This window comes from Gymnoscopelus braueri (genome assembly GCF_963280865.1).
Source record: "Gymnoscopelus braueri genome assembly, chromosome: 17".
Lineage (NCBI taxonomy): Eukaryota > Metazoa > Chordata > Actinopteri > Myctophiformes > Myctophidae > Gymnoscopelus > Gymnoscopelus braueri.
The window spans coordinates 11256631-11264333 of NC_137617.1; the positions used below are offsets into that span (position 1 = coordinate 11256631).

Consider the following 7703-nt stretch of genomic DNA (forward strand, 5'->3'; position numbering starts at 1 on the left):
GGACATTATTCAAGTCAAAAGTCCACTCAAAAGTGTGGACTTGGTACTGCAGTAGGTTCTGCTGACAGGCTTTTTAATGGGTTACTCTGTAAAAATGCTTAGGGTACTGTACTACTGTACTGTCTGGAACACAACAGAATGTAATATAATAGAACAGAGGATAAAAACACATTATAATAGAAGACAATATAACAGATTATAATAGAACACTTTATAATGGGATTATAACAAAACAGAGTGTAATAACTGTGTGTGCGTGGTAATAAAGGTAAAAAAGTGGGTGAAATTGGTTTTTGTACATCATTCCCATCGCAACGTTAATTTCCATAGAAAGAAGAGGGGGGGAGGAAGAAGGAGAAGAGGGGTCGGGGGCAAGTGGGAAGGAGGTCAAACAAGAGAACAACAGAAGGCCAAACGCCCTCATATTTGTGATTAAAGAAATAATAATAATGATAAGTAGTGAAAGCTCATCTGTCAATCAAATAAATACAATAAAATAAATACAAATTAAAGGGTCCCAGCGTGATAATCTATAGGGTAAGACCCAGTGGCGGAACAACTCAAAGCCGGTTCGGGAGGCACAGCGCAGTGATCAGGCCCCCCTGCGCACGCACGCACGCACGCGCGCTGCACGCGCGTGCGTGGGTGCACATCCCTTGGGTTAGGACCGCGGATTCGGTCACTTTTTGGGGGGCTTTTTGTCACTTTATTTCGGTTTTAGGGTTAGGGTAAGGTTAGCCTGGTAAACCCTCCCTCCGGAAATCTCATTTCTATTTGATTCCAGGAGTGAGTCTGGCCTGATAGCCCTTTGTGGGGGTTTCTAGTGGAATTACCAGCTAACCGAGCCTATCAGCGTCGTCGCTCATTGTTCTGTGATTGACAGCTTACGTTGGCCAATCAGGTGGCGAGTTCGAGTGAGCCCAAAACACGAACGGCAGCCATCTTTTTCTTGTCCGCTATAATCTCCGCAATTCTTTTACTTCAAAAAGCTCTCTAACTTCTATTTTGAGGCACGGAATTTACTTATAATATATCGTTTGGATAGAATTTAGTTGTTTAACTTCATATATGTGGTCAATTAATCATGACAAAGCCTATTTAAAAATAAAAATTTTGAGAACCGGTAGGGGTGGGCAGTGACACCCATGTATCCGAATAAGGCAACCCATTTTGGCTATGGCTGTCTCAAAAGTCCCGTTGCGTCACATTAGACTGGTGAACTGCTGATTGGCTGAAGGGGAAAAAATATCATTGGCTGAAGGGGTTGTCAGTCAACGGTATTACTTCCGCCCAACTCAGCCTGCAGCCAATATTGCAGAATGGGCGATCAGCCCAGACTCACTCCTGGAATCAAATAGAAATGAGATTTCCGGAGGGAGGGTTTACCAGGCTAGGGTTAGGTTAGGGTTATGTTGTTTATTTCTTATTTTTGCCTGATTTTACAGATTTATTATCTGACGGCCCGGGCCCTCCTGGGTCGCGGGCCCGGAGGCGGCTGCCTCCCTGGCCTCCCCGGACGCTCCGCCACTGGTAAGACCCCTACGGTCTTTTTTACAAACCAGTATTGTACCGCACACAGCTTATGAAACTATCTCATATTTTGACCCCACTTGCCTTTTTTTACGCTATGGGAGTAAACTGATTACAAAAAGTAAAATACGAGAAGTGAGCCGTTACAGAAGTGGTCCATTTCATCATCAACTTTATGTTGACATTTCTGGACCAGTAGATCATATCTCACACTACATACTGTAAATGGTGTGTGTGTGTGTGTGTGTGTGTGTGTGTGTGTGTGTGTGTGTGTGTGTGTGTGTGTGTGTGTGTGTGTGAGTGTGTGTGTGTGTGAGTGTGTGTGTGTGTGTGTGTGTGTGTGTGTGTGTGTGTGTGTGTGTGTGTGTGTGTGTGTGTGTGTGTGTGTGTGTGTGTGTGTGTGTGCGTGTGTGTGTGTGTGTGTGTGTGTGCGTGTGTGTGCGAGCACCATACAGAAGACACAAGAAGACACGTAGAAGGAGGCATGGCTGGTACAGTATCAATAGTGCAGAAAATGTGTTGCAAATATTCAGATGTATTGAAAAACGTATATATTTGTGACAACACTAAAACTCCAGACTAGAAACCAACCAATGTATGTTTTCCACTGAGAAAAAGAATACATTCATATTCTTTTTATGATTATTATTGTATGATAAATGGACTGCATTTAAAGATTTGTTTTGTCTGTCTGGCCATTCAAATGTGCATGCAGTGTAACATGTGTAGCATGCCATGCAGTGTAACCTGGGGGTTACGGGACGTCAGGGCTGAATAATGACATGGCACCATCAGCACTTGATATGCAACACTTTTAATAAAACACAGCAGCAGAAGGAATTGGACACATGTATCAGACATGTGGGTGTGAACTGTGGTTTACAATATAGGACATTATTCAAGTCAAAAGTCCACTCAAAAGTGTGGACTTGGTACTGCAGTAGGTTCTGCTGACAGGCTTTTTAATGGGTTACTCTGTAAAAATGCTTAGGGTACTGTACTACTGTACTGTCTGGAACACAACAGAATGTAATATAATAGAACAGAGGATAAAAACACATTATAATAGAAGACAATATAACAGATTATAATAGAACACTATATAATGGGATTATAACAAAACAGAGTATAATAACTGTGTGTGCGTGTGCGTGTGCGTGTGCGTGTGCGTGTGCGTGTGCGTGTGCGTGTGCGTGTGCGTGTGTGTGTGTGTGCATGCGCACATGCGCTTATTTATCTTACTTTCTGCATAGTCTTATTTATTTTACTCTCTGCATATTATTTATTTTGCACTCATCTTCTTGATCATTCCTGTTTAGTATTGACTCATGTGTTCCTTTGACGTTCTTACTAGACTGCCTCTCTACCCACTAAGCTACGGCCGGCCCAAAGGACAATTTGATATACAGTACTTCCAGCAACTACAGGCGTCTAATCTATAAACTGTAAACATAGCAACATCATTTGGTGCAAATGTGTGTGCATGTCTGTGTGTAGGGGACACAGGGAAACTGTCAGACTCAGAACCTTCCCTAAAACATCCGGGACAACGCTCCATACATCCCAGACTTCCAAACTGCGGAACAAACTCCCCTTTGCAGTTAGAACTACAGACTAACTCCCAATTTTCCGTCGTAATCTGAAGACCCCTTAGACTCCATTTTAGCCTGTAGCACTTGACCTAGCCTTGACGACCATGCAGTCTTATGCAAAGGTTAAAATGTAATTTCCTATAGTTTGTATAGTTTCAATGTACAGATATTTATTTTTATTTTTTTACATTGTACTGTTTTTAGACTGAACGGGTCTGTAGGTCTGTTTTGCAAACCATACTGTACTGTATGGTACTGCACAGGCTTATTAAACAGCTGGCAATGGGAGAAAACTGAAGACAAAAGATAAAAAAAGAGAAGTTTGACCAAGAAGTGACAGAAGTGGTACATTTTATCACCAACTTACATGTCATGGGTGGACCGGAAACAAAAGTCAGCCTGGGAATATTAATTACAGCGGCCCTCATATTTGTGCTTAAAGAAATAATAATAATGATAAGTACTGAAAGCTCATCTGTCAATCAATAAATACAATAAAATAAATACAAATTAAAGGGCCCCAGCGTGATAATCTATAGGGCAAGACCCCAGCGGTCTTTTTTACAAACCAGTATTGTACCGCACACGGCTTATGAAACTATCTCAGAAGTGGTCAATTTCATCATCAACTTTATGTTGACATTTCTTTACCAGTAGATCATATCTACATATACTGTAAATGGTGCTTGTGTGTGTGTGTGTGTGTGTGTGTGTGTGTGTGTGTGTGTGTGTGTGTGTGTGTGTGTGTGTGTGTGTGTGTGTGTGTGTGTGTGTGTGTGTGTGTGTGTGTGTGTGTGTGTTTGTGCGTGTGTGCGAGCCCGCACACACGTGTGCATGTCCACTATACAGAAGACACGTAGAAGGAGGCCTGGCTGGTACAGTATCAATAGTGCAGCAAATGTGTTGCAAATATTCAGATGCATTGAAAAACGTATATATTCGTCACAACACTAAAACTGCAGACTAGAAACAAATCTCTGCTGTCAGAAGCACTTTTTAATACTTTTCATTGGTTCAATATATTTTTTACCAACACACAGGCGTAAAGGGTGTTCAATAGCACTGATTTATGGGAAAAAAATGCAAAAGCGGAAAAATTTAGTTAATTGGTTCCTGCCGGACAGCAACGAAATGTATGTTTTCCACTGAAAAAAAGAATACATTCGTATTCTTTTTATGATTATTATTGTATGATACATGGACTGCATCAGAATAATGGGATGTCTGAATAATGACATGGCACCGTCAGCACTCGATACAACACTTTTAATAAAACACAGCAGCAGAAAATGCTTAGGGCTTATCAATAAATGAATGACCCTCATTCTGTTTTCTTTAGAGAAGCATGATCTATTTCGGTAGAGGAAGACAATTTTAGGCTTCATTTTCTTAGCTAGATTTATTAAATGGGTTTTAAAAGAAAAGTCCTCATCTAGCCAAACCCCTAAATATTTATATGATGAGACTTGCTCAATTTGTGCCCCCCTATGGGTCACTTGTTTCACCTTTTCTTTTGTTTGAGAACTTCATATATTTTGTCTTGCCTACATTTATAGACAGTTTAAGACCAGCTAGAACTTGCTGAATAATGTTAAAAGCAGATTGTAACTTTGTTATAGCTTGGCTGCTGGTTGGTGCTGAGGTGTAAAATACTGTATCATCAGCATAAGTCAGGGCTGAATAATGACATGGCAGGAACCAGCTAACTCCAAAATGTTCATTTTTCAGGAAATGAAAAAAACAAAACAAAAATGGAGTTAGGAGGTTTTGTTCATCATTGATAAGAACAGCTGAATGGACCTCCAAGCTCACAATGAGGTTGGAGGTCAAAAGGGGGTGGAGCCTGGAGTCAGCTAAACCAGCTAACCCCTTAGCTGGAGTTAGCTGGTTTAGCAGAAAGTTTGAGGATCCAATGGAGTTAGCTGGTTTTGTCAGAAGCACTTTTTAATACTTTTCATTGGTTCAATATATTTTTTACCAACACACAGGCGTAAAGGGTGTTCAATAGCACTGATTTATGGGAAAAAAATGCAAAAGCGGAAAAAGCTGAAAATGCTTAGGGCTTATCAATAAATCATTATCATAAATTTTTGTAACTTCTATATAAAGTATATACTGGACTGGGTCTATATTGTTTAACTTCTCTGTTTTGTGACATGACATTGCCACACCCTCTTTTAATCCTATCCTATCCTATAGGAAACCTCAGTCAGTCAATCAGTCTGTCTGTCTTTTTGCATGTTTCTCCTCAGTGGGTTGACCATTAGCAAATGCAGACAGTGACGTGGCCCGTTTTTTCCACACCCCAGATCTAAGTTGTTTATTAACGTTTTTGTGTAAACACCGGAGATACAGAGTTTGGGCTGTGGGATCTGTTGCCATGGTTACAGCCCCTCTATGGGAGGCCAGAAAATGCCAGGACAGACAGACGCTGCCTTCAAACTTATAAAGGACTGTTATATGAGCGGGCAATGTTCGAATCCAGGTTGTGTTATTAGCATGTCGGAATAACAGCGTAAACAGCGTACACTTCTCATGGTTGTGGGTGGCAACAATTCGGGGGCGTAAATGATCGGGCTGTCACACACACTCCAACAGGATTAAATCACTGTCCAAAACATAACTATATACCGAGCGCACAACCCAAATGTCTGCTTATAGTTTGTCTGCGCACATCGCGGTATATGGACTAGTACGTGTGGTGTGGATTTTTTGTGTAACAAATCTGTCCATAACTTATTGAGATATCTTGCTAAAAGATGTCTGATACAGACAGACAGACAGACAGACAGACAGACAGACAGACAGACAGACAGACAGACAGACCACTGTGCATCCAAGGGCTTTAAAGTACTGTCTGTGGCATGCATATGGGGCATGATTGTAGCTTGAATGACCCTCATTCTGTTTTCTTTAGAGAAGCATGATCTATTTCGGTAGAGGAAGACAATTTTAGGCTTCATTTTCTTAGCTAGATTTATTAAATGGGTTTTAAAAGAAAAGTCCTCATCTAGCCAAACCCCTAAATATTTATATGATGAGACTTGCTCAATTTGTGCCCCCCTATGGGTCACTTGTTTCACCTTTTCTTTTGTTTGAGAACTTCATATATTTTGTCTTGCCTACATTTATAGACAGTTTAAGACCAGCTAGAACTTGCTGAATAATGTTAAAAGCAGATTGTAACTTTGTTATAGCTTGGCTGCTGGTTGGTGCTGAGGTGTAAAATACTGTATCATCAGCATAAAATGAGTTTTACAATGCTCTATATTCTTAGAGATGTCATTTATGTAGATGGTAAATATAGGTCCAAGAATGGATCCTGGGGGAATAATAATAATATGTGTTAAAATGAATTATTTTTGCTCCATTAATGTTGTTCTTATAAGGAGCGCCCGCTGGGGCCAGCATGCACGGACGTTCGGGCTTTTGACGTCACTATCCTTGGCTGTGACGTAGGATCTCTCCTCCTCTTAAATGTCTTTAAGAAGAAGAAACATTTCGTCCTCCTCAGTGTTCTTCTGTTCTGCTTTCACTGCAGGGTGAGTCTAAAGTTGTTTGTTTTGTTTATAACTACTGTACATAGCCTCTATGTTTCTTTTCTTGCATACTAAATAAGACCACAATGTTAAATTGACAATGTCTGTTGATGGCAGGTTGTTTAGACAGATACTAGGTTCATTGTTTACCTGGTATTAATGTACAGATTATTATTTTTGATATTATATTGTCTAGACTTATGCTAGGCTCTTTTTTGATATCCTAGTTTACTGAGGCATTTACACTGTCTCTCTGCATTTGATGTATGTGTTTTGGTTAAGAGTGTCTGTTAAATGCCTTTAAAAAAATAAGTGTAGGCTACCATACATTCCAATAGATCAATGTTTTGTTGTTGTGTGAGATCACGCAATCAAGCCAACATTTGAAATGACCTTATATCCATTTATAAGGAACATAAATAAGTGTCTTTTTAATTAAACGTCTTGATGTGTTTGAAATCTTTGGCAAAAGAAAAAAGCACATTCCAAAGAATTTCATTGGATTTTAAATGAATGACATCATGGCAGCATTCTGTATCAATCCATGGTGTTTATTGATGAGAGAGGTTTCAGGGTAGTAAGTAAGGTTTTGTGTTTATGTTGCAATGTAAAAGATGAAAACAGAAAGATGACACAATGAAAAAAAGGATGGATGAAAGTACAGAGCCCTGGGGGACCTGGGTCAACAAAGTAGATGGTTTAAGTGGTTAAATGCAGCTCTCCTCTCCCTCCATTGTGAAACACACTGCAGCTTTGTCACAAGTGAGAGTGTTTGTGACTTAGCTGCAAGGTTTCCTCTTTGGTTATTTCTTTCTGCTTGAATCACTTTCAGAACCTCTTTTCGCATCATCATACAGTATATTTATCATCTCGGTTTGAGTTTAGATGCATATGGTTTTAGTCATCACATGCTCATTGCTCATCATTTGTGCGTGTGCAGTTAAATGTCAGTGTGGCAGACTAACTAAGGTAATTAACGTAGTTAATACAAGTAAGGTACTAAGTAGTAAGAAGTTATTAAGTGTATTTAAGTACTTTCAAC

The 7703-nt window shown here is 40.0% G+C and overlaps 1 protein-coding gene across 2 annotated transcripts in view; it reads left to right on the forward strand.

The window, feature by feature from the left end:
* The window catches only part of LOC308104435 (lysosomal acid lipase/cholesteryl ester hydrolase-like), an 80352-nt gene that overhangs the window by 59405 nt on the left and 13244 nt on the right, over nucleotides 1–7703 (forward strand). The gene's annotated exons all lie outside the window — the stretch shown is intronic.